Below are 23952 nucleotides of genomic sequence, written 5' to 3'. Positions count from 1 at the left end.
CTACCTTAACCAAGTGATCATAACATCACCAATGACAAGAGACAAAGTGACATTTTATGTCCCCCAATGGGACGCACTGAAAAACACACAGCATCGCTTATGTAATTATTTTTGCCAACAATATTTACCCTAAATCTTTCCATGAGGAAACATCAAACAAATCCAAAATTGAGGGACATTTTGCAAAATAACTAGCTTGGATTCTTCAAAACTGTCAAGGGCATGAAAGGAAAAAAAGGCTGAGAAAGTGTTCTAGATTGAAGGGGACTAAAGAAGCATGAAATGTAAATGCAATGTGTGATCCTTATTTAGATCCTGGACGAAAAGAGGGAGGGAGGGAGGAAGGGAGGGAGGGAGGGAGAGAAGGTAGAGAGGGAGGGAGGTAGGGTGGGAGGGAAGGAAGGTTTACTATTAGGAAAATCAGAAAAATTTGAATAATGACTATATAATAGATAATGGAATTGTTTTAATGTTAAATTTCCTCAGTGTGATAATTTTATTTTAGTAATGCAGAAGAAGGCTCTTGTTCTGAGGAGATATATGCTGGAATATTTAGGAGTGAAGTGTCACAATGTCTGCAAGTAACTGAAATGATTCAAAAATAGAGAGAGAGGGAGGGAGAGAGAAGGAGGGAGAGAGAGAAAGCAAAAATGTAAAACTAGGTATAAGAAAGTAGGTGTAAGAATTAAAGCAATTAGTGAAACTGGATGTTTCATTGTACATTCTTACTACTTCTTATGGGTTTGAAATGTTATCAGAAGAAAAATTTAGGGGAAAGGGTAATGCATACAAAGTTCTTGGCACTTAATAAGAGCTCATAAATGGTAAATATGACATGATGGTGAGGATATCTGGATTTGACTATTAATATCTAAAAATGACTATTTCCTCCCCATATCTCAGTTCCTGATGTGCCATGTGAGACGGTTTAAGTCACCAGGCCATTCTGGGGTTCAGTTTCCCTGTCTCAAAAGCAGGAGGGACATCAAACCCATATGTGGAATACAGGAGAGAAAAGAGGCTCCCAAATGATGACGAAGATTACACAGAGAATGAAGCAATCAAACTCTGCTCAGGGCTGGATTAATCTACCTACATTACCTCGGTCATGATGGTGACACTCTCTGATTATTCTGATTATTCCTGATTATTCCTGAACCTGTTCCTGGCTTATTTTTCTCTTTTTGCATTCACTTTCAGACTCTGATCTCTGATAAAATTGTCTTTCTGTGCTTTCCGTGCTTTCTTTTTCCCTTTCTGTGTCTTCATAGGACACAATTATGTGTCCTATGAAACTAGAAAGGGGAAAAAAAGGCCTGTTTAAGAAAACTTGAAGAGAAGGCGGGCACCATTGGGTGGATAATGCAATTCTACAAACATTGATTGAATACCTTCTTCTGTGTCAGGCACTTGGTGCAGAAAGCAATAAGACCCTTTCTTGGCCCTGCCTGAAGGGCTTAGAGCCTATCAGAGGAAAAAACACAAACTCAAAAAACCAGACAAGCCACATGAACTCTTTGTTGAACACTGTGTGGCACGTAAAACATAGTAGGGTCATTGTAAGTAGGCATTTAATAAATAACTGTTGAATGAAAGAGTGGATGGATGGATGGATGGATGGATGGATGGATGGATAGGAGGATGGATGGATGGATGGATGGATGGATGGATGGATGGATGGATGGAAGAACAAGCAGACAAGAGAATAGAGAGATTACTTGTGAATAACTCTCAACACATGCAGAGTAGAAGTGCCCAGGGAATTGCCTCCTTCAGGATGTATCTACACCAAAGCTGCCAGTGGCTGCCTTGTACGGGCAAAATAGCTTTACAGTGAAAATCCTGGAATCACTGAGAAAATGTAAAGGAGTAAAGAAAGCCAACGCTTAAATAAGGAGTAACTGAAAACAGTACTTGAGTGGGGCAACTTATACTCACTGCCATATTTTAATTTTGTCCTAATCATATCTTTCTGTAAGAACTGTAAACTGTAGGTTATAATTAAGACATAGCCTAATAGTTACACTGTTGTTTTAATAAGGAGTTTTCTTTTTAGGAAAAGCAAAATAATATGGCTGAATCATGTTCTTCATCTCTTACCCCTTCTCAGTCACAGAAAACTGGAATGAATGGACTCGTCTTCCCTCCACATTTCCTCCTACTGGTAGGGAGGCACTAACATGATGGGCACACCTAACAGAAATTGCCTGGCCTTTGGAGAATGTCTCCCTAATCTATCCAGAATAGATGACAGCAAGAAAATAAAGGCTTATCTTATTGGGCAAGTGGTATGCTGTAGTAGCTAATGGTGCTGATTTTAGAATCAGGCCCTGGCACCCTCCTTAATCTTTCTAAGCCTCAATTTCCTGATCAACAAAATGGGGGCAATAAAAGTATCTATTTCATAAAGTTATCGCAATTAAAATTTTTAAAAAATGATATGTCAATTAGCACTCTGTGTCTCATAGCAAGCACCCAATAACTATTAGATATCACTGAGAGAGGAGAAATAAAAGAAAAGCTGGTAACTGGGAACTCCATTTGCAGTGCTCAGCTGACCCAGTCCTGGCTTGGTCATTTACGGGTTCACCTTGAACAAATCACTTCCCCATTCTAGGCTTCAGAGTCTTTACCTAAAAAGTAAGTTTCATGATCTCCAAAGTTCCTTTCAGTCTAAGATGTATTACTGTTAGAACAAGAGTGCAGAGAGAAAAAGAAGTCAGCATGGTTAAGAACAAGTGTTCTCAGGATGCCTGGGCGGCTCAGGCGGCTAAGCATCTGCCTTCGGCTCAGGTCATGATCCCTGGGGTCCTGGGATTGAGCCCCATGTCGGGCTCCCTGCTGGGTGGGGACTCTGTTTCTCCTCTGCCTGCTGCTCCCCCTGCTTGTGCACACTCTCTCTCGCAAATAAATAAATGAACTATTAAAAAAAAAAAAAAGAACAACTGCTTTCTCCCATTGGAGACTCTCACCACATGGCCAGAGTTGGTGGTAAGTCTGGGCCCATGTTGCTACCTTGGAGGCATCTGATGGCAGAAAAACTAAGTCCCACTAGACTTGGAGACCATGGGAGAGATGTTGGGCCCCCTTTGGATCCAATGATAATGCTTCTGGTTCTGTTTGAAGATCCTCCTTCTCCTCCAGTGGCTGACACCATTGGCTTTGGCTATCTATACTCAACAGCCATTTCTTCCTCCTTCCTTGAGGTAAGACAAGGTAAGAAGGGACCTAGCCACTGAGAGTGAATCTGTCTGATCTAAGCTGATGTTTCCCAATGGAAGGTGATACGCCCCCCACATCCTCCCACCCTGGGGAGAGGTTAGAGAGAAGCTATCATAGTACCCAGAGGGTTCAAATGGCACTTAGTAATTGACGGGGAAACTTCATAAATCTGATAAAATCATCTACAAAAATATCTACAGCTAACAATATACTTAGTGATGAAAGACCACATGCTTCTCCCTGAAATCAGGAACAAGTAAGGATGTCCTCTCTCACCTCTCTTATTCACCATAATACTGGAAGTTCTCTTCAGTACAATAAGACAAGAACAGGAAATAGAAGGATGAAGTTGTACCCTTACCTCACACCACACACACACACAAATAACTCAAAACAGATCTAGGACCTAAATGTAAAACCTAAAACAATAAAACTCTTAGAAGAAGGCATAAGATGAACAGTTCACAACAATGGACTTGGCAATTATTTCTTGGATTTGACACCAAATGCACAGGGAACCAAAAAAAAAAAAAAAAGAATAGACAAAATGGACTTCATGTAAATTCTTAAAATGTGTATATTGGAAGACACTACCCACACAGTAGAAATGCAGCCACAGCATGGGAGGAAATATTTGTTAATCATACAGGTGATAAGGAATGAATATCCGGAATACATACAGAACTCCTACAACTTAACAAAAAGAAGCTCAAGGCAAAAAGGGGCCAAAGACTTAAGTAGGCATTTCTCCAAAGACACAAACGGCCAATAAGCACATGACAAGATGCTCAACATCACTCATCATTAGAGAAATACAAACCAAACCCACAGGAAGACATCACCTCACACCTGCTAGGATAGCCGCCTTCAAGAAGACAGAACAACACGTGTTGGCGAGCATGTGGACAAATTGGAACCCTCGCGCACTGTTGGTGGGAGCGTTAATGGTGCAGCCACTGTGGAAAACAGTATGGAGGGTCTTCAAAAAATTAAAAATAGAATTACCATATGACACAGCAATTTCACTTCTGGGTATAACCCAAAAGAATGAAAAGCAAGGTCTCGAAGAGATATTTGTACCCCTCGGTTCAGAGCAGCATTATTCACGATAGCTAAAACGCAGAAGCAGCCCAAATGCCCATCAACAGATGAATAGATTAGCAAAATGTGGTATAAATACATAATGGAATATTATTAACATTAAAATATATAAGCATTAAAAAGGGAGGAAAATCTGCAGACTACTACAACATGGGGGATCCTGGGTGGCTCAGTCAGTTAAGCATCTGCCTTCAGCTCAGGTTGTGATCTCAGGGTCCCGGGATTGAGCCCCGTGTCGGGCTCCATGCTCATCGGGGAGCTTGCTTCTCCCTCTCTCTCCTTCTCCCTCTCCACCCTGCTCCTGCTCTCTTTCTCGCTCTTGCTCTCTCTCTCAAATAAATAAATAAAATCTTAAAAAAAAAAGGAATACTACAACATGGATGAACCTTGGGGATATTAAGCTACTGGGAATAAACCTAATCACAGAGAAACAAATACTGCATGACTCCACTCAAGTGAGGTACTTAGAGTAATCAAAATCATAAGGACAGACAGTAGGATGGTGGCTGCCAGGGGCTGGAGGAGGGGCGAATGGGAAGTTAGTGTTTCATAGGCATAGGGTTTCAGTTTTACAAAAGGAAAAGAGTGCTGGGGACAGACAGTGGTTAATGGCTACACAACAGTATGAATGTACTTAATACCACTGAACTGTACACTTAGAAACGGGTAAGACGGTAAATTGTGGACTTTGTGTATTTTAACACAATTTTTTAAAAGGGGGGAAAGCATGTAGACTGGAAAGGAGAAAATAAAACTTTTTCTATTATATACTACGTGATTTTCTATGTAGGTAATTCCAAAAAATCTATAAAGAACCACTAGAATTAGCAAATGTGTTGGGGAATCAATGTTGGAGGATACACAGTAAACACACAAAAATCTATTATATTTCTATAGACTAACAATGAACACATAGACACCAAAATTAAAAATACATTATCATCTATAATCATTAAAAAATGGTAAATATTTGGGTTTAAATAAAGCAAAACATGTACAGGACTTATGTGCTGAAAGCTACAAAACGCTGTTGAAATAAATCAGAGATCTAAATAAATGAAGAGACTTAAGGCTTGCATGGTTTGGAAGTCTCAATGTAGTAAAGATGTTGATTACCCCTCAGATTTATATACAGGTTTAAAACAATTACAATCAAAATTCCAATAAGATTTTTATAGACATAGACAAGAGTATTTTAAAATGTATATGGAAGAGGGAAGAATCTAGAATAGCTAAAACCATGTTTGAAACGGAAGAATAAAGGGGAGAAATCAGTGTACTCAATTTCAAGACATTATATCATAATATAGTTCCACAGTAATCAAGACTGTATGGTTTGGGTGGAGGGATAGAACCATCGATCACTGGAACAGAAAAGAGGACACAGAAACAGACCGGCACAAATATGCCCCAGTGATTTTTGACAAATGCACGAAGCAGTTCAATGGAGGAAAGATAGCCTTCTTCACATGGTGCTGGAGAAATCAGACATTCACAGGGGGGAAAAAAAAGTACCTTGCCCTAAACCCTACACAGCATACAAAAATTAACTCAAAATGTATTACAGACTTAAATATAAAACTATACAACTTCCAGAAAAAAAAGCACAAGAGAAAATCTTTGGGATCCAGAGTTAGGAAAAGAGTGCTTAGATTTGACACCAAAAACATGATCCATAAAAGGAAAATTGGTCAACTGGACTCCATCAAGATTTAAAACCTTTGTTCTGCAAAAGACCCTGATAAGAGGATGAAAAAAACAACTCACAAAATGGAGAAAATATTTGCAAACTGCATATCCAACAAAGAGCTAGCACCTAGAATACCTAAGAACCCTCAAAACTCAACAGTAACAACCAAACGGCCCTCTTAGAAGATAGGCGAAAGACACAAACAAGCGTTTCGACAAAGAGGGTATACGAATGGCAAATACGCAAATGAAAAAGCGTGGAACGCCACTAGCCATGAGGGAAACGCACATTGCAATCCTGTTCAGATATCACACCCACTTATCAGAATGACCACAATAAAAAGTCATGGCCACCTCTGGTGCAGGTGAGGACTGGCGATGACCACTCACGCATTGTCATGCCCATGTGAAATGGTACAACCACTCTGGAAAACAGTTTGGCAGGTTTTTCTCAAAAACACTAAACAATGCAACTCCCATATGACCCAGCATTTGCACTCCTGGGCATTTATCCCAGAGAAATGAAATTTTATGTTCATACAGAAACCTGTGCACAACTGCTCACAGCAGCTTTATTGACAATAGCCCAAAACTAGAAGCCACCCAGGTGTCATCCAGAGTCAAACCACAGTACATCCACACCATGCTGCACTGCTCAGCAGAAAGACAAAACTCTTGATACATACAACTTGGATACATGCAACAACATAACTCCACAGAGTTATGCTGAGACCAAAACAACAACAACAAAAAAATCCAACCCCAGAAGGTTATACCCTGTGTGATTCCATTTATATAGCTTTCTTGAAACGACAGAATTAGAGAGACGAAGAACAGGTTAGTGGTTGCCAAGGGTAAAAGGGGCGTGGTAACAGGAGGGAGGGGGTGGCAGGAGGGAGAGATGCGGGTGTGGCTAGAAAATAGCAACATCGGAGATTCCTTGCAATGGCAGTGTTCTCTATCTTCGTGTGTCAATGTCGACATTCTGGTGGCGCTATTGTATGGAATCTCTGTATACGAATTCTTACAACTGCGTGTGCAGCTGTAGCGAGCTCAAAATAAAAAGTTTCATTTTTAAAAATTGCGCCAGCCTGCACTCCATAAATCTGGTGCTCCGGGAAGCCCAGAGCAGTGTGGTGGATATTGGAAACAGCAAGAACGGGCCCTGCAGATGAGTAAGAGGGAAAAAGCCACTAGCTCCGCATGGGGTCCAGAAGAATGGGCCCTGATATTTCCCTTGCAGAAAGAAGAAAGGCAAAGAATTGCCATAAGGCTGATTTACAAAAGAAACCTCTTGCAGACGAAACCCATCTGAAGCCAGAGGCTCCCTGCAGCCTGGCACACATTCAAATGGCAAGTCCTCACTGCTCTGCGATACAAAACTCCGCCCCGCCAACACAGACTTAGCGATTCGATCCATTTACACCAAGTCAGCAGTTTGGACATATGTTTGCAATCTAAGACTTCCTGTGAGGTACACAGGCGCTTCATCATAGTTCTTATGGGAACTCTGCGTTAGGGGTGCCAGGCCAGGGTGGGGTTGGACTGAAGCTGGGTTGTGTAGAGACCAGGGTTTCCAAGGTCAGTTCTCCAGCCCTTAGGCTTTTGGGATTGGGGAATGGGGGCGCTGCTCTCAATGGGTTTTCTCAGGAAAAGATCCTTTGCATGTGTTTCCCTCCTGTCAGAGAAGAAAAGCCCCTAGGAGTTTTCCACTTCTCTTCTGCTTCTGCTGGGAGCGGGAGATGGCACAAGGCCCCACCCCACCCACAGCTCCCAGTCCTCCAGCTCCGCCTGAGAGCAGAGGGAGAGCTAGCGTGAACTGCCCCCCAGGCGGCGCCCCGGCTCTCTCTCCTCCCCGCCGGGGAGGGCTGCTGTGCCCGCTGGCCCTGGCTTCTTCTGCCTGCTTGTACGACAGTGACTCCCAAAGGAGCAATTCGCTTCCTACGGTGTTTCTCAGGCATTTCAAGTGATTCCTTAAACCACACACTAAAAATTAATGTTCGAATGTATTCGTTTGATCCATATCCCATTTCATCTGCCCCTACTGTCCTCCACTGCTTTTCCCAGAGCAGAGGGAACAGAGATCTGGAAAAGCCAGGTCTTTCTTATTTAATGCTAACACCCTTTCAACCATTGCTTCTCCTCCTTTCTGCTTCGGGAAGCAAAAATCAGAGTTAGGAGGGAACACCTCCCTAAGCTACAGGCACAAACACTGCCTCTGTGTGAGGCCCTAAGCCCTCCCTGTTCCCCCATCCCTTGGTCTCCTGGAGGCTGTCCTCCAAGGCCAGCTTCCAAGGCAAAGGAAAGCTGACTGGCTAATTTGCAAGAAGCTCTTAACCAGAGAGTCCTCTTCTGCAAAGGTCTTGCTCTGCCACCTGCAGCCCCATGGGCCCCACATCCCGGAAGCCTGTGGGCGTGCGGGAAATCAGAGCAAGTCCAGGAGAGTGGGAATATGCAGTTTTCCCACAGAGACATCATGCTTTCTCCACTCCTGTGTTCTTGCTGCAGAGGGGATGGGGAAGGGCACAGACAGAAGACAAATGAGAAACTGGACGAAAAAACTGACGTAGGAAAGAACGTTAGGGTTCAAAGCCCACGGCCAGGAAAGAATTCTTGAGACATCTTTGGTGCGAAAAGGTGGCCTTTTTAAAGCCTGGGGACAGGACCCATAGGCAGAAAGACCTGCACCAGAGTCATGAGGAGTGGCCCATTATAGACTTTCAAGTTGGGAGGAGCTTAGGGATAGCGTAACTCTCTACGGAATTTTGGAAGCAAGGTTTCCAGGACCTTGAGGGGACTAGCTATTGTTGGGAAAAGCTCTAATAAAACCTTATTCATGAGACCCTTCAGGTGTATATCGCTGGGCCATAGGCTTGGGGGATGATGACCAACACATATCTTGGGGGTTTAGAGATAAAGGAAATTTCTAAAGGAATTTGTATTTGCTACAGTAGACTTACAGGATCCTGGGGAGGTGGGGGTGGGGCTAGGATTGTCTTTTGCCCTTAGGAAAGTGTCAACATTGAGGCAGCTGAGTTCCTACAGGAATGTCACTCTGCCTGTTTCAAGGGCTTGTCAGTGGGCTGTAGGTAGTAAGGAAATTCAATAATTTTTCTTCAGCCTTGGTTTCCCATATCAAAAACAAACTGCCCCAGTGACTGAGAAACCTGTGGCAGAAGGCTGCTGGGCTCCCAGCTCATGGGGATGATTTTCGTGTCCCGGTGAGTGACAGGGCAGTGGCCTCCAGAGCAGGGGAAGGGGACAAGGGTGTGACTGCAGAGCTGTCCATCATCCTTTTTAGCTACACCATGAAGCCCACATCTACAGTAGGAAAAGCAACAGAGCAGGTCAGGCGCAGGACCAAGTTCAGTACACCGGAAGGCTCCTGAGTGGGCTCAGCTCTCACTTCCAACGTATGAGGTTACAGGATCTACAGTCTGTGTCCTTCCCTGCGCTGCTCCTCGTTAGTAAAATAGGGGCCTTGATACCCATGTCAGGAGGTGATTGTCAGGAGTCCACAGGAACAGAAACCCTGACAGCCATGCCTAGAAGAATGAGCCTGGGGGGCTCAGTCGGTTAAGCATCTGTCTTCTGCTCAGGTCATGATCCCAGGGTCCTGGGATCGAGCCCTCACTCTCTCTCTCAAATAAATAAATAAAATCTTAAAAAAAAAAAAAAGAATAAAAGAATGCTGTTCTCATGTAAGTCTGGAGGCAAACATGCCAGGGCTCAGACCGTGTTCAAATCTCATTAATTTTAAGACCTGCTTTTTATTTCCTTTTATACGGTAACATCTTGGGAATCTGGATGTGCTTTACTAATAAGTTGTAGTTTAATTAACAGCATCTCAGTCATGGGACTTAAATAAGGGTGTGTCCTCCAATATTGATTGTGTTTCCAATGAGAGACAATACATTATTACAAAGTGCTCGACTCAGCCCGGTGTTCATCCTCACACTTAGCCTCGTGGTTGCAAGAGGGCAGCTGCACCTTTGAGCATCGCATCCACAGTACAAGCGAGAGGAAAAGAGAAGTGAGAAGGAGATAAAAGGTTTTCTCTTCGTGAAACTTTGTCTTTTTTAGTTAGGAAGAGATATCATCGCCAACAAATTTGCGCTTACAAATTATTGGCCAGCAATATGTCATGTGGCCTTCCGTGGGGTGCTGGGAAGTCGAGTTTTAGGTTTCCAACCTCTATAAAAGAGGAAAGTAGGGGAGAAAGAAGGTGGTTGGGCCCTGAGTGAGCCAACCTATCGTGTCTGCTCAGGACGTAGAGTAAGGAGCCCGACACCGGCAGGGAGAGAAGCTCCCGAACAGCAGCTCTTTACCTCCACACGCAAACGAAAATTCAAGTGGCTCGTGTCTGGGCTGAGGTAAGCCAGCCCACCAAGCAACGTCATTTCTGGGAGCACTGTCATCAACACTCTCTAGGAATGCAAATGTGGTTTGCCCAGGAAAGAGCGATAAACACTTCTCTCCTTTCCAGCTCTGCAGAGCCGGCTCTGTAGGCTTATGCACCAGAAGTTTCTAGTGCAAAATAAACAGGCTGTTTTGCTTTTCTCACAAATGAGGTTGTTTGTTTGTTTGGTTGGTTGGTTTTGGTTTTCCTTTACCCAGCTAAGCCATCTCACGCTTTCGCCTACAGCGACCCTTTCCCTCCCCCCCCACCCCCGGCCTCTGTAGAGCAAGATGCAAGCTGGCATCCCTGACCTGGCCACTAGGCCATTCCTTGAACACGCTCAAGCCTTCGAAGATCATGGGAAGGGAGCCGACCTCGCTTCAGCTTCACATCTGTTAACTCGTGTAATCCTCACTGCACATAACAATCAGGGTAGAAGCACTTCTCTTTGCCAAAACTACAGCTCAGGGCAAATGTTCAGGGTCATCCAGCTGGTAGGCAAGGAGCAGAGATGCAAATCTAGCTCTGTCTGGGGCCTGGACCCTTCCCAGTGCAACCCATTGCCTCCAGAAGTATGCTTTCTGTTTTATTCTCCAACTGAGGCCCCAAACAGTCAGGCATTTCCTCCAACATCCGGAGCTGGTGGAAAGGTTGTCATAGTTACAATGGAAAGTGGGGGTGTTGTGGCAGCGGCTACCCCAAGACCTCTGCTCCTCGGCTACCCCAAGACCTCTGCTCCTCGGGGAGGCTGGCCTCTGACTGTGTGCTTGCAGGGCAGTGTGCTGGAGTGGCAGAAACTACCAGAATGTGACCCCAGAGGTCACCCAGTCCAAAGCCCTCACGGGACAGAAGAGGAAGCTGAAACTCTGAGACAGGCAAATGGCAACAGTAAGAAGAGAGACGCGAACCCAGGCCTCTAAACTTGTAGGCCATTTGCTTTCTCTAGTGAAGCAGGCTCGTGATGGTTTCCAAGCTCTCGGGTGGCCTTTCCTGGTCAATCAGCAGACCAGGCTGGAAAGCCACCCCAGTGGGCCTGCTTACAGACTTTAATGCATTCACTAATATTTCTAGAGCACTTATCACAGACCAAGCACTAGAGATCGAGCAAAGAACAACAAAGATAATGACCCAGTGCTCACGGAGCTTGTACCCTAGTGGGGCAGACAGAGCAGAAGTAAATAAATGGAGAGAAACAGAAAGATAGCAGATATCAGATAGTGATGGGTTCCACAGAAAACAACACAGAGACAGATACGGAGAGTGACCAGATGTGCTTCAGAACTGGAGTCAGGGAAGAGCTCACCAGAGGCTGACATCTAAGCTGAGACCTGAATGACAGGTGGAAAGTAGCAGGTGAAGATCTGGGTCGGGGTGGGGGAGTGAAGCTGTCCACACGGAGGACACAGCAGGTGCAAAGCCGCTAAGTAGGGGGGATGAGCTTGGCTAAGTGAGAAAGAGAAAGGAGGCCACTGGGGCCTGAGGTCAGGGAGCAAGGGAGAGAGAACACTGACAAGGCAGGAGATGCAGGCCAAGGGTGGATCCTGTAGGGCCCCTTTGGCCAGACAGAGAATTTGTTTTTGTTCTCAGTACAATAAGAGGTCACTGGATGGTTTTAAGCATACAAGTGCCATGGTCTCACTTAAGCTTTGAATAGATCATTCTGGATGCCATGGAACGAACAAAAAAAGGGGCAAGAATAAGAAGACAGGGATGATTGGTCAAGCAATGCCAGCAGTCCTCTAGGGCACACGCGCATTAAACCATAAAGCTGGGTTTCTCCCAAGGCTGCTGCCCCAAAGCCCTGTGTGCCTTTCACCAAAACTCGAATATGAACAGCATCCTCTGAAATTGTGCATTGTGGGCCTGGCTATTTAGTCCCTTATATTCTCAAAGACACAACCCTTACATAACCCTACCAAAAGAGCAAAATAGAAATCCCTTCACACTATTCTCTGCACCAAAGTAAGACAGACAAACCACAAATCATCTACGTCTAGGACTGGATCATTAATTATGCAGTGAAGTAAGTATAATAAAATCTAAAATAACCTTGTACCTTTAATTAACTCATATCCATTGGAAAATATATTAATCCCTTGGTTATTGGCCCCAGCACTTAGAAAAGAAATCTCGGATGATCCAAAAAATCATTTCTATAATTTATATTTGGGTTAAACATGCCCTTAATGATGAGTACTCAGAGGCAAGTTAGAGCTATTCAATGTCCAAATCGAATCATAAATGTTAAAAAATATATATTCATTCTCTCATCAAATATTTGTTGCACGCCCACTATTCGCCAGGCCTGCTGGGTCCTGGAGCAAACAAACAGCCAATATATTCCTTGCCTTTGTGGACCTTAGAGTCTAGTGGCTGGATAGACATCAAACAAGAAAAACACGCAGAAATAGGCAGCTACAATTTGTAATAAGGTCTGTAATAGAGAAGAGCAGAGAGAATCATGGACAGGTTCTCATTTAGATCGTGAGGGTCAGAGAAAGTCTCTTTGTTGAAGATTTAAGGTGGCCAAGGGCCATCTTGGTGGTTGATACGCTTCCTTTGCTCCCCGCTCATCCTTATCTCTTCTTACCTCTCTTCAAACAAATACTTGCCCAGGGACTCACTCCCTTGCCCCCTTATCCTTCCCTCCCAACCCCATGCCCTCCAAGCTCTGTGACCCCAGGTGCAAGCAGACAACCCTCAGAGCCATCATGTGGAATCAGGGGGGAGTCAGGAGCCAGGGAAGACAGGAAGGAGCATGGAACTTCTTGGTTTGGTTCTCACACAGCTCACTCCTTTTATGATCTTTGGGAATTACTTCCTCTCTCCAGAAATCTCAGTGTCCCCCATATGTCAAGTGGAAGGAGCCCACTGTCTCTGGAGTCCCCAGATGAGCTCCCAGATGTCCTTGGAGGGTCCCTGAGCAGACTTGCAGACCCCCAGGCCAAACTGAGAGCAGAGAGGCTGGGAGCACAAAGGAAAACCCTAGTCCCTCCGGATCCTCTACAGACTGAGCCCAGGGCAGAACCAGACCCCATGCGGGGCTCCCAAAAGATTGCTTTACAAAACCTGCCTGCTAGCCCCTGACATTTCTCCCCTCCAGGTTTCAGAAGCAAACCCCTGAGGCCAGATGAGGATGTGGTAGGAATAATGTGAATGCAGAAAGTGAGTGGATTTTGTTTCTGGATGCAGCACTTGACATAAAGTCAGATACGAGTTGCTCACACTATGATACTTCTGGTCTCCTCATTCTATCTTGTGAGTCTGGCCCAAAGCACTCTTCCTTAGCACAAAATCCTGCAGTGGCAATGTGACTTCTGCTGACAGAGGCCCAGGCTAGCTCTAGGCAAGAAGAGGAGAAGATAAACCTTTTTTGCCTTTTCCTATTCCCCCCTCTCCTGGGCTCAGCTCTGCCATCTCTGAGAGTAGGATTGGGGAATGGCCAAGGAGAGCCTCTCATGGAAGGAGAGGTGGGGGACAGGAGTTGCTATGGACCTGAATAAAAGAAAGGAATAGGGGGCACACGCATGCCTCTCAGTAGGGAGGTAGTCCGAGTCTGGGCCCTACTTGCAGTTCTCCCAACACCTACTGGGGATATCATGTCCCACTCCTGATGGGAAATGAGATCACACTAGACAACCTTTAAGCCATCTTCCAGCCCTAAACTTTCAAAGTGCTTGGCCAGTGCTAATTTCTATAGCTGTGCTCATCACACATGTGCCGTGTAGGAGATGGGGCAGGAGACAGACTGCAGGGATCCCTGTTTGATAAAAAGGGCGTGCATTGGTGCAGTCCTTGACCACCACTTTCAGGAGCAGTACACCTGATGAATGATGACTAAGAGCTTGCCACACTCCCAGGGACTTTGGTGGACCTCAGCACAGAGGTGAAGGATCCAGGGCTATTCATGACATTTGGGGGTGGGGGCTGGGGCCGGGGCAGCCCACATCACCCCAGCATATCCAATATATTTAAGAGCCACTGCCCCGCTGACCAGATTTGGGAAATTTATGTAACAGTGTTTTAGACTAAGCCCAAATCATATTGCATGCTATCGTCAGAGTCTCTTGATTGTCTTAGAATTGATTTCACATTTCCTGTAGTCTGTCATTGTCCATCACTGTGCTAGGTGCTGGGGAAGTAAAGATGAATAGAATCCAGTCCTTGCCTTCCAGCAGTTCCCAACTGACCTGCTGGAGCACCATGGGTGTCCTGAACCATTAGTCCAAATTGTACCTTATGCACAACACCTTCTGGGCAGGCGAAGTCTGGTGGGAGCACAGTCTGATGAGCAGATTGTAGCTGGCCATTGGTCTCCCTTTGCCTTTTCAGTTGAGCACTCTGGTACAGTGAACAATCTGTATATATCATACTGAGATGCCAAATTCCAATCAATGTCTAATATATACTTTTGCTCTGATGCAAAATGCATGTTAGCAATGTCTGTCGAATGGAACACCGGCCCCCAAAGTCACATGATCATAGAGAGTAGAGTAAGCTGGCTATGAGAGGAAGTGAGAGATGAAAAATCTAGCCAACATGGCGGCTATTGGAACATAAGAAAATGTAACATATGAGATACACAAGAGCAGTTATTCATAGCAGCAAAAGTATTAGAGGGAGGGCAAATGATAGTGTGGTAACGGTGGATGGTTTCGAAGTCACTGCAGAACCCAGTTACACTGCAGCAATAATTGTACTGTAATTCTTGCCTTGTTTAAGGTGGTTATTAGTATTTTAATGCCTTCAAGTGTGCCACACACAATAAAATTAGTAAAGTAAAACAAAAAAAAATGTTGGAAACCACCAATCTAGTGGAAAAGAAATGTATAAGAAAATAATTCCAGCTCTATGCTTAAGTTCTTACTGGAGACACGAGATCAATAGGAGCAAGGTACTTCATTCCACCTGGAGAGGGCAAAGAGGGCTTCCTAGAGGGGGTGATAACTAAAACAAGTTTTGAAGGTTGAGTAAGAATTCATCAAGTATACGGGGCAAGAAAAGGCTTTCAAGTCATGGGAACCATTTGGACAAATGTGTGGAAGAAAGAACAAGTCTTATGTGCTGAGCTGTACATGGTGGTATGCCTAGAGAGGGCAGAAGGAGTATAAGAGTGTCAAGAGGGGAAGGTGAAGCCAGCTCACAAAAGAACATGAAAGGTGTGACTCTGGTCATATTCTTTCTTCAAATTCAAACTCCCACCCCACCCCTGCAGAAACAGTAAGATGATTCTGAAGATACACATGATGGAAATTTCTCTGTGGTCAACAAAATGCTGCAAGCCTTAATTTTTTAACTTGGGTAGAAATTGCCTAACAGTGGCTAAGTAGTTGGCAGAAATATCAAGGACCCAGTTCTGCTGAGTAGAAGGCTATATTCAGGAACAGTTACCTAGTTTGTGTGACCCATGAAAATGTGGGTCCTCTTGTTGGAAAAGTATTAGGAATTTCATTTGAAACATGGGCCTTGTGCAGGTGGCTCGCCCAGAAGACCAGCCCTATGACTGAGGGAGACCAAAAGCCTTATTAGAACATTTTCTCTTTATTGGAATTGAATGTATTTCTTTGGGTAAGAGAGAAGGATGGGGCATGGGAGAGACTGAGAGGTCACTTCAAGGCATCAAAAATCTTTTTTATTTTTTAGCTGAATTTTCAACATTTTGTCCTTAAAGTATCCCTAATAACAAGAAAAATGTGGAGTATAGCAACCCTCCTTTCTACAACTTGTTTGAGAAGTTCCCGTGTCACTGAAAAATGCACGCATATTTTGCATTCTTTTTTTTAATTGAGGTACAATTGACATTATAACATTACATTAGTTCCAGGTATATAACATAATAATTCATTCTTTGTATATATTGTTAAATGATCATCACAATAAGTCTAGTTAAAATCTGCCACCTAACATAGTTACAAAATTTTTTTTTCTGGTGACAAGAATTTTTAAGATCTACATTTAGCAACTTTCAAATATGCAATACTGTATTATTAATTATAGTCACCATGTTGTATATTATATCCACATGGCTTATTTATTTATAACTGGAAGTTTGTACATTTTGACCCCCTTCACCCATTTCTCCCACCTCCCCAACCCCACCTCTGGCACCCACCAATCTATCCTTTGTATCTATGAGCTTGGTTTTGTTTGTTTGGGTTATTTTAGATTCTAACATATAAGTGACATCATATGGTATTTATCTTTTCTGACTTATTGCACTTGACATAATACCCTCAAGGACCATCCATATTGTTACAAATGGCAAAATTTCATGCTTTTTTATGGTTAAATAATATTCCATTATATATATTTTTTCCCTTGATCCATCCATCCATTGATGGGCACAGGTTGTTTCATATCTTTTTTTTTTTTTTAAAGATTTTATTTATTTATTTGACAGAGACAGCCAGCGAGAGAGGGAACACAAGCAGGGGGAGTGGGAGAGGAAGAAGCAGGCTTCCAGCAGAGGAGTCTGATGTGGGGCTCGATCCCAGAACTCTGGGATCACGCCCTGAGCCGAAGGCAGACGCTTAACGACTGCGCCACCCAGGCGCCCCGGTTGCTTCATATCTTGACTACTGTAAATAATGTTGCAGTGAACATGGGAATGCATGTATCTTTTTGAGTTAGTTTTTTCATCTTCTTTGGATAAATGCTCAGAGGTGAAATTGTCAGTAATTTTATTTTTAATTTTTTGAGAAACCTCCAAACTGTTTTCAATAGCAACTATACCAATTTACATTCCCACCAACAGTGCACAAGAGTTCCCTTTTCTCCACAGCCCATATTCTTCTTAATGTTTATTTTAATACGAAAGATGCTATTAGTAAGGTGGCTGGTTATAAGAAAAATACACAAAAACTGACATCTTGCAATGAAATCAAGACGTCAGACAGACCAGTCCATGCAATTACATCTATATCTCCACCTACTTCAATCCCATGCAATTACAGAAATGATATTTTGAAAAAGGAATAGATCTGTAATGTTGTTGGAAATAAGGAAGGGTGCTTACCTGCAGACCAGAAATATTGAAAACCATTTTTAAAAAAAAGAATTGGATTGATGAAGAAATAATAAGAATAAATACTCAAGGTAAGAATAGCTGTTCAAGCTCAGAGTGATCAAACCCATGTGGAGGAGAGTGTCTGAGCCCCTCCTCAGTGTTGCCAGCTGAGTAATTCAGAACAAGGGGCCAGTCAGGCTGGCCTTCCCTCCCAACAACCCATAAACAGGGAGCAGTTTGCAGACTGGGCATTTCCTCCAGGGTGAAGCTGTCATCAGTGGTCTGTAAGGGGGAGTTCTGACTCAACAAATCTTGTGAGTTGGGACCAATAGGCAGAGTAGGACCTCAGTTAACAGGCTCCTAAGAGGGATGGAGATCCCCACCTTCAGAGCCTTGCACCCACAGACCTCACCCTGCACAGACAACTCCCCACCATAACTGGGGAGGGCAACAGCATTTGGAATAGGCACCGGGCATTTCCAATGTGGTTGTGAAAAACACTGTGGTCAGATATTGAACTGTGTAAGAGCTAGTTTTCAGACATTTGTGAGATCTTCATGTGGCTAGGTAATTGATCAATTTATAAATATTGCACAAATGTTTGAAAAGATGGTAAAATCTCTGATAAGCCAGAAAGCTCCCTTTATATACCTATTGGTCCATACTTACTCCTTGTATCATTTAAATCTACTTCACAGATGCTCAATGTGTGCCACGTATGTTAAATTTTCTGGTAACCACATCAAAATAAGCCAAGAGAAACTGCTGAGATGAAGTTCAATAGATTTTGTGAAACTCAATATATCTAAAATACGATACTTTCAACTCTTAATATTTAAAAATATTAATGAAATATTGTACGTTATTTTTCATAGTAACTCTTTGAAATCCTATACGTGTCTTCCGCTGATAGCACATCTCAAAATGAACTAGCCATATGTAAGGTGTTCAGTAGCCTTGTGCCTCCTGGCTCCAGTATGTGGCTAGTGCCTGCTGAATTGGACAGTACAGTTCTAAATCCTTGGTTATGTTTTGTCTACTTGAGCTATCATTCTGTTTATACAGTTTGAAACTGCACAAAGATTCACAAGTGGACAAGAACAAAACAAAAAGCCTCTTCTTGGGGCGCCTGGGTGGCGCAGTCATTAAGCGTCTGCCTTCGGCTCAGGGCATGATCCTAGCGTTATGGGATCGAGCCCCGCATCAGGCTCCTCCGCTAGGAGCCAGCTTCTTCCTCTCCCACTCCCCCTGCTTGTGTTCCCTCTCTCGCTGGCTGTCTCTCTCTGTCTAATAAATAAATAAATAAATCTTAAAAAAAAAAAAAGCCTCTTCTTGGACCATTAATTCTTTACACTTCAAATTCCATTTCATTTATGTTAATATTGGCACACCTGTTTCTTGATGTTAGCATTTCCTTGGTTAACACATCTTTTGCGTTCCTTTATTTTGCAACTTTCTGAGTCTTACATTTTTCATGTGTCCCTTTGAAACAACATTTAACCGAATTTTGTGTTCTTACCCAATGTGAGAGTGGCTACCTTTTAATGGAGACTTCAACCACATCACATGAAATTGTGAGCATTCGCATGTTTGGACCTATTTTGTCCATATACTTGTACTTTGTACTTACTATACTTCCTTTTTGTTTCTATTTTTTCTTTCCTTACTTACTTTTGTTGGGTTAATCAAAATTTTAGGTATTGTGTTTCCTTTTTCTCTTTTAGTAGTTTGCCATTTATATATCCTATTTCTAGTCTTCCAGCATTTACCTTTAATTTGGTTTTTCAGGAGAAGAAAGCAGACAGCTTTATTTCCAACGATGCGTAATCACTGATAATTACTTTATCTTGTCGTTTTTCTGTTATTGTTACCTTTAATTTTAACTAAGTTTAAGTGACATAGATATTTTCTCCTTGTGAAAAACTAACATTATATGCTTGATCAAATTCAAATTTCTCTTTAACTACATCCCCAACCCCAGTCCTCTCTCAACAGGTAATGACTTTATTTGCATTTGAAACATATTCTACCAAAAAAATTTTTTAGAAGAAACATATTCTATCAACTTTTTCCATGTATTACATTATATATACGTATTTGCATATATACTTAATGTGTGTGTCTGTGTATTCTGCAAAAAAATGTATTTCTTGCTATTTTATTTCTTGAAATTTATCATGAAGAAACAGTTGAATAGGTAGGCAAAGATATATGTGAAAAAAGTTTGCATAACCATATTGGAAATACTTATCTTACCAGAAACATCCTAAATATCCATCAATAGGGGAGAGGACTGGTTAAATAGATTGTGGTCCATCCATATATTACAGCAAAAATGATGTACTATATTCTTAAATCCTTTGACATAGAAAGATGACTAGAATATTTTCTAAAATGAAATAAATCTGCTTACAAACACACACACACACACACACAATTTACCAAAATAATATGGTGATTATCTCTGATGGCTACAATTTCAGATAATTTTACTTTCTTCTTTAATATTTAATATTGATCAAATTTTTCTACAATCGGCATATACAGATGTTATACTTTTGAAAATATATTGAACACGTATTCCCCCCAAATAAATTTTAACATAGCTGCTCTGGGAAAATTCACCACGCTTATCCAAAGTCTTCTCTTCCTCCCCAGCAGGTGACCTTGGACGCCTGGAAAAGCCTCTGCCCCAGTTACAGAAGCAGTCTCCGGAAAACTTGGGGAGGATGAGAGAGGACTAGCTGTATGTGCTACACATACTAAAAAATTCAAGCTGTAAATATTTAAGTGTCATTTTGCATGTTATTTATATATTTGCTCAGCTGTCTGTACTTATGTTTTCTGTACCCTAGATGTGCTTTTCTATGTTTTGCCTTAAATAATGTTCTCCTGCGAGAGAACCAGGCTGTGAAGTCCTTCATGCAGAATGCCAAGAGAGCATTTCAAGCAACTGGACATCTGAGCAATTATTTTGACACTGTTAATAAAGATCCATAATTATTTCAAGCACTAATTAGTGCAACGAGTATTCTTGATGTCATTAGAAGCCTATCTCACAACAGCTTAAAAGCTCCTACCTTGAGTGTAACATCTCTCTTGTGGGAATTATACCTGAGATTGCAGTTTGATTCCACAATCGTTTCTTTACCACCTCCTGTGAAATACTAGATATCATTGCAAAAAGGAGGAGGCTAAGTCATCACGTTCATAGTCAAATGCAGGTTGAATTCAAGCTAATCGAAACTGATCAATATGTGCCATCTGATCATTTGCCAGTCCCTCTGGAAGAGGAAAGGTGCTGACCAGATGCTAGGTAGCTCTATTTTTCACATGGATGATGAAACCAAGACCAGTTTCCACTCTCTACGAGGGTAGAAAGACTCTCAGGAAGTTTCTCCCCATTTTAAAGACCTAAAAGGAAAACAGTCTGAGTCAGACACGCTGTGTGATGTGTATACAGAGGGGCGTGACTTCTGTCTGAGTTTTTCTACCTCCAAGAGCATAGCTGTTTTTCTTGGGAATGGCTCGGAGTCTGTACAAAGAGTTCTTATCAGGGCCACAGAAACATGGGAGCTTAACCCAGCAGGAATGCCAGGGAGGCAGGAAGAGAGATCGTGAAGGGCTCCTTCATTTCCTTACAACCTTCCCAGGGAGTGACTGGAAATTGTTTTGAAAGACAGGCTTGTGCTTGCTCGGGGGATGGAGACATCCAAGTTTTGTGTTTCCTGACCTGTGATGGTACAACCTGAATGTTGAGCTAAGCTAATGTGCCATGACTCCTGAGGATGCCAACAACACCAGATCACACTCTTCAGCTCGGGTGTGTGTGTGTGTGTGTGTGTGCGTATGTGTAACCAGCCACATGCACACAAAGGTATTTTCTGTGACTCTTTTTGATTTCTAGGAATAGACACAGAAATCCGATTTCTAGGAATGGATATAGATACTGTCGGCAGGGAGCAAGGCTATCGGGCCCTGTGCCGGCATGGAGGGGATCCCACAAGATCTACCCTGTAACTTCACGTAATAGGTACAGGCCATTTTAGAGCAAAGGAGTCTAAGTGTTATTCCTATTATTATTACATCTCTCAGAAAGTCCCTACAACCTCTCCGCTCCAGCTCTCCATGTTGGATCACTGTATCGGATGTAAGACAGGCACATGGTGCCAGAGTGTGCACTGAAAACAGAAGCTGCCCCCAGTGGGGGCACAGGATGTGCCAGGCCTGGATGAGGAGCACAGGTCTCCCAATTTGGGAGTAAAACTCCTCTTGCACTGTGGCTTCATGCTTGGGATTCCACAAGTCCTCCCTTTTTTTTTCTCCCTAAATAAGAGACTGCTTGGGATGCCTGCGTGGCTTAGTGGGTTGGCGTCTGCCTTTGGCTCAGGCCATGATCCCAGGGTCCTGGGATCGAGCCCCGCATCAATCAGGGGCTCTCCCCTATTTCTCCCTCTGCCCGCCACTCGCCCCGCTTGTATTCTCTCTCTCTTTCTCTGACAAATAGATAAATAAAATCTTCAAAGAGAGAGAGAGAGACTGCTCTCCCATTTTGCAGATGCAAAAAATGAGTCCCATACCTAGCAGCCACGCCCAAGCATCTGTGACGAGGCCAGTGCTTGGAGCTCAGGGGAAACCACTAATTGCAGAGACCATGACAGCAAGAGCTGTGTCCTGCATTCTCAGCTCAATCTCTGGGCAAAGAAATGGGAACATTCTTCGTAGGAACACAGAGTAACTGAATGGAAGACTTCCAACTACGTCCCATTCTCTTCACTCCTCATCTGACCCAACCCACACCCCCTTTCCCTTCCCACAGATCTTAGGTTCTCCACCTGCTCCCTCATCGTCTTCAAGTGTGCTCTCTCAAATAAAATGGAACACAGTAGGATCTTGTTAGTGGAGCGGTGGCGGGGTCAGGGTCCATCCCTTCATAGAAGGTGAGGACAGAACAAGACAAAATTCGCAAGTTCGGTTCATATTCTAGACCTGTGTGGTCTGGTGTGGTAGCCACTGGCCACGTGCAGCTATTGAGTGCTTGGGATGTGCTAAGTGCAACAGAAAGACCACCTTTTTTGGGGCTCCTGGGTGGCACAGCGGTTAAGCGTCTGCCTTCGGCTCAGGGTGTGATCCCGGCGTTATGGGATCGAGCCCCGCATCAGGCTCCTCCGCTATGAGCCTGCTTCTTCCTCTCCCACTCCCCCTGCTTGTGTTCCCTCTCTCGCTGGCTGTCTCTATCTCATAAATAAATTTTAAAAAATCTTAAAAAAAAAAAAAGAAAGAAAGACTACCTTTTTTTATTTCAATTAATTCTAATTAAATTTAAAAGCTGACCATTTGGTTTGGTTATTGGAAAACATAAGTATGTACGAAGCAACTGAGGTTTGTAACTACTTCTTCTACCATAACCATTATGAAATCTAAATACACATCAAGTATTTCCAATGAAAACACTGTCTAAACTCAGATGTGCTTTGAGTGTAAAATACACACCAGAGTTGGAAGACTTAGCGGGAAGAAAACATACAATAGCTCATTAATAATTTTGATATCGATGCATGTTGAAATGAACATACAATACTTTAGATATATTATGTACAATAAAATTGCATCATTAAAATTAATTTCACCTGATTCTTCTTTTTACATTTTTTAATGTGGCTACTGGGAAATTATACATTACATGTCGTGTTTCTATTGGTTCTCTGCTCTAGATGTTTAATGTTGCTGGGGATAGTGCTGGAGAGGGGATATCCCGGTCCAGGGGCTCATTCATCACTCGCCCTCTCATATTGCTACAAGGTCCCTCCAGAACACTTTACAGCCCTCTCTTTCTGAATTACTGGTTTAATGTTACTCGCATTGTGAACACGCACTTCCCCTCATCCTTACTCACCAACAGCATTCTCTCTCCTCGGGCCTGCTCCCCCTTCTCTCCTCTGCTTGGCTTTGGAAAACCCATTTCTACTGTGAAGAGCTCTTCTCTCCCTCCCCATTTCTGTCTTTTCCTTTAACACCACCTTCTCTGACTTTCTGACGACCTCCGTCTCTTGATACTGCTCCATTAGAGGTCAAGGTCTTCACGAGAGGTCTGCTTCAGTAGAGGTTTTGGAAGACGGTCGGAGGGAGAGGCCATCGCAGTCTGTGCTCACTCAGGCCTCCCTCCTGCCATATTGCTCTGCTTCTCCTCCCTAACACCGGTGCCCGATGTTCATACCCTCTGCCTTCACCCCCTCTAGTTCACTCTCCCCTTCTCTTGACCCTACAGCTCAGGTCAGATTTCTGGAAAACGGACTCCTCATGGAGATGGAGTTCTGCGGGTAGGACGTCTGTTGGGAACTAGTCTTGGGAACAACACCTGTAAGAAAGTGAGGAAGTGGGACAGCACAGAGTGAACTTGAACTGAGGCGTAGTTTCCACAAACGCCTTAGCTGATCCCTGGGGAAGCCCTGGAGCTGGAAAGCCCTTCAGGGTCTTCTGTATGAAAGCAAGGGGACTTGCCTTTGTATCCCTACACCAAGTGACCGGACCACAT

This window comes from Ursus maritimus, unplaced genomic scaffold (assembly GCF_017311325.1).
Source record: "Ursus maritimus isolate PB19 unplaced genomic scaffold, ASM1731132v1 scaffold_26, whole genome shotgun sequence".
Classification (NCBI taxonomy): Eukaryota; Metazoa; Chordata; class Mammalia; order Carnivora; family Ursidae; genus Ursus; species Ursus maritimus.
Note: the sequence above shows the minus strand (reverse complement) of the source record.